Source organism: Hemicordylus capensis, chromosome 5 (genome assembly GCF_027244095.1).
Source record: "Hemicordylus capensis ecotype Gifberg chromosome 5, rHemCap1.1.pri, whole genome shotgun sequence".
In the NCBI taxonomy this organism is placed as follows: Eukaryota; Metazoa; Chordata; class Lepidosauria; order Squamata; family Cordylidae; genus Hemicordylus; species Hemicordylus capensis.
The window spans coordinates 4,210,339-4,214,749 of NC_069661.1; positions in this window are offsets into that span (position 1 = coordinate 4,210,339).

Sequence of the window (4,411 nt, forward strand, 5' to 3'; positions counted from 1 at the left end):
AAAAGGGCTGCTCCTAGCATATGCAGTGCTGGAGCACAAGCCCAGGCTGAAATCATGGCCTCTCCGCTGGAAGATGCTCAGGAGAGGCTGTTACGGCTTATACTCCTAATGACTGGCAGATCATTAAAAGATCTACTGCTTGTCAAAGGTGCAGTAAATGTGGGGTGAGCTGTGAGTGGGGCAGGGGGCAACAGTGGCAGGACTGCCTGAGCCCTGCTTTAGCTATACTAGTGGCAGGGGTGTCGCTATACAGGAGACCCTCAGTATTCACCCTCAGGGTTCATCATCCGCGATTTCGTGTATCCACGGTCGGGTCATACGGACCTGGTTTCTTTCTTTGTGAGGTGAAAATGGGGCTTTTTTTAAAAAATGGGGCTATTTTCACCCATCCACAGTTCCTGAGAGGCCAGAAATGACTTCTGACATCATTTCTAGCTGCCATTTTGTATCTTTGAGCCATTTTGTGGCTCTTCACTTTAATTTAAAAAACAAAACCAGGTGAAAATCAGAGGAGGGTATTGGAAAGCGAGGTACAATCATCCCTTGCGAGGGTTCCGTTCTGGCAAAACCTTGCTGTCGGCAAATTTGCGGTTGGTGTGCAATTGAAATCAATGGGAATCAGGGGCTATGGGGAATTGCGGTCGCAAGAAGACTGAAAAATCAAAGGAAAAATACCCCCCAAATTGCCAAAAGTCACCCAGAGCAAATTGAACCTCTGGAAAATGCTGAACCTCCCAAAATTGCTCAAAGGCACTTTTGGAACACGCCCCCCCCCCCGAAAACATTCAAAATCACTTTTAAATCACAATGAGTTGGCAGGGTCAGCAAGAGGAATGCGTGGATTGAACCTCTGAACCCCCTAAAATTGCGGAAGCACCCCCCCACACACCGCAATCACGAAAAAATTTCGCCAACCCGCGGATACGCAGGTTGCAGTTGGTGAGACCAGTCATAATTTCCCAGTCGCAGATGCTCAGAACTGCAATTGGGAAAACCGCCGTTGGCAAGGGATGACTGTACTGTGGTTTTTTGCATATTTACTGTGCTTAGGAACCTAACACACACACCCTGCCCCTATCCCATAGGGTTAAGGTCTCTTTATTTGCAGTTCTGGTATCCATGGTAACAGGCTGCAACGGAACCCCTGCAAATAAAGAGGGCCTCTTGTAATTCAATAAGGGAGGGCTAATGTTTCTGGGAGGGGGCCCTGAGGGCTGGGTGTTACCTCTTTCCCTCCCACCTCTCCAAAGAAGGTGGGAAGGCCAGGGATCCATCTTCACTTTTTGTCCCAGAGGGCCCACCCCAACCATGCTATGCTCCTGATTAATGATCAGTAAAACTTGAAGGTGCATTGATTTTTAAGTGGGTTGCTCAATTCATTTATTCGTAATGATTTTTTTTTTTTTTGCATTTAAAAACAAAACTTGGGGAAAAAAATCCCATACGTGGCTTTTTTAGCAGAAATTTACAAAAATTTCTGCAACTGAAGCACCACCTTGGACCATCATTCCACCCCCCATATGGAGGAATCTGCCCATTGCCTTCATAAAAAGGGTAAACATCACACACACACACACACACCTTAACCTCCCTTTTATTTTTCCAGAATGTCTTGGCCTAGAGTTCTGAAATTGGGCACAGATGTAGAACAGATTAGCAAGACAACAAATATTAGTCTTGAAGCAGATTGGCCAGTCTGCTGAATTTTAATTATTTTTGATTTTTTAAAAAAACTTCCCAAAAAAAAGTCCTATATGTGGCTTATTTCATGGCAGAAAATTACAAAAACGTCTGGAACCGATGCACCCCCCCCCCCGGACCATCATTCCATCCCCAATGGATGGAAGGGAAGGGAAGAAGACTTCCTTCCGAAATTGGAAGGCCTGTCCAAATGAAGAGAACAGAAAGGAACACAAACTCTGGCAAAAGAAATGCAAGGTGACAATAAGGGAGGCAAAAAGAGAGTCTGAGGAACATTTAGCTAAAAGTATCAAGGGGAATAACAAAAACTTCTTTAAATACATCAGATGCAGGAAACCTGCCAGGGAGGCAGTTGGACCGTTAGACAATGAGGGAGTGAAAGGGATTATTAAGGGGGATATGGAGGTTGCAGAGAAGCTCAATGAGTTCTTTGTGTCCGTCTTCATGGCAGAGGATACAGAGTATATATCTGACTGGCCGGTGTGGGGAGATCCTGAGCCGATGTTCTCTCCTCCTCTCCCCAGGGAGTGCCTGTGCTCATTGTGGGCCATCACATCCTGTACGGGAAGGTGGTCCTGCTGGAGAAACCCTTTGCCGTCTTGGCCAAGCCGGCTGCCGAGGAGTTGGGCTCGGCCCCACACTACGGAGTGGCTGCCCTCATCAAGAAGAAGCTGCTCTTCAAGACCCGCCCCAAGCCCATCATCACCAGTGTGGCCAAGAGGGCCTGAGTGAGCACCTGACCCGCTGGAAGGAGAGCTTCTGCCTCGGAGCACGCCAGGAGAGAGAGAGAGGACTCTGCCCCCTTGCCAGAGGAGAAGCATCTGCAGAGCCCATGGAGACAAATCCAGCCCTCTTGGCCAGCTTCTGTGGAACCCAGAGCCTTTGCCTTGGTGAAGTGGCCCACGGAGGGGAGGCCAGTCCTTGGGAGGTGGGGTCAGCTGGCATCTGCCTGGCCCCTTGGGACTATGGCCAGGGAGAGCACCTGGCATCTCTGCCTACAGTGCCTACACAGCCAGCACCTTTCCCAAGGATGACGGGGTGGGAGCCACCTGCCTTTGTCCAGTAGAGCAGGATTCAGAGCAGCGTCTTTTTGAGGATGCCAACGAAGCCCGGCACGTGAGACCAGGGAACAAGCAGGCGGGACATGGGCTTTAAGATTGCCAAATACAAGTTAGATTCCAGTTCTGGGAACATTCTGGGTTGTTGGGGGGGGGGCTGTTCTCAGATTTGTTCCTCTGCCAAGAGCTTGTGATGCCATGAAGCCCACCCTGCCTCTGTTCCCACCAACTATCTCCGCAAGCCAGAACCTCAGAGGCCTCATTCTGGCAGGTCCTGGAATGGTGCTGGCCACTCAATCCCCCCTTCTGACTTCCTGACGCCAGGCTAGAGGTGCTCAGCGCTCTTTCTTGGGCCCGGCCCTGTGCCTTTGCCTGCAGACTGCCCAGCCAGAATGCCAAAGAGCTGCCCGGCTGGGCTCTTCTGCATCCAACAAAGGAGCTTTTCCACGCCTTCAGGAAAGACCAGGGCGAGGGCTACGGGAGTCCTGCTGTGGGTGTCTGCCTGGCCTCCCCGGACCCATTTCTTTGCCCCAGAACTGACGGCTGCGTCTTGTGCCTCGACCTGCCCCCTTCCCTGGCAGCACAAGTAGCTTGGGGTGCCCGTAGTGGGAGGAGGCAGCAAAGAGACCCCAAACACACCCTCGGCCTGTTCACAAGGTATTTTTTTAATTGTTGTTGTTAATGTTGTTACAAACTCATTGTTGTAAAAAAAACCAAACCTTGACCTTTTTAAAAAATACGAAAATGCAGGTAAAAAATAAATACGCTTACAAATAACTTTAAGCAGTCAACTAGTATCATTACCAAAAGAGTACAAAAAATCCTACAAACCTCATCTTAAATAAGAGAAACCCAAAGGGATCAATGTAGAAAAAGGCAGACAGGCAGCCCGGAGCGGAGAAACGGTTGGAGCCGAGGCCCAGGCACCCACCCCACCCCCCCCACCCCCGTGCCTGGGACCAGCTCAGGCCGCAGGGGGGCAGCAGCAGCCTTGCAGACGTTCCCAAGGAAGCACGGCAGGAGGGGGCAGCTCCCCACCTTTTGTCACAGTGTTGTGGGGGGTGGGCCACCAGAGCCACAAGCCCCCCAGTGCTGATCAGCCCTGTCTGTGCTCTGAGACCCATGTGGGGAAGCCAAAGAAGGCAGCCAGGTATGGGCTGCAAGCTCTCCTAGCCCGATTTGCCTCCGAGGGCCAGCGGGCAGCCTTGGAACCTTCCCTTCCTCATCTGGCAGGAGCCCTACGAGGCAGAGCAGTGGGGGGCCAGCCCTTCCTGCTCGCTCTCTCACTCACATGGCATGCTGGAGGGAAAGAAGGGAGGATGTCTCAGGCCCACAACTGGGGCAGTCCAGTTCCAGCCTGCGTCTTGCATGGAGGGGTCCCACATCCTAGGAGCTGCTGCCTTTCCTAGATGGCCGCAGACAACACAGGACAGACTGTGTTGAGCAGCAGCTGCCGCCCTGAATCACCCTTACTCCTCTTACAGTCCCTCCGCAGAGCAGCCAGGTCCATCTCGAAGACATGCTGGCGTCCGGCAGGGTCGACCAGCCCTTTCCCCACCCGCCTCATGGCCCTGCTCCTCCACACCACAGGTTGCTTTTCCTATCCCTGCTTCCTCGGATGAAACCGAGAGGCAGAGATCGGCAGGTGCCAA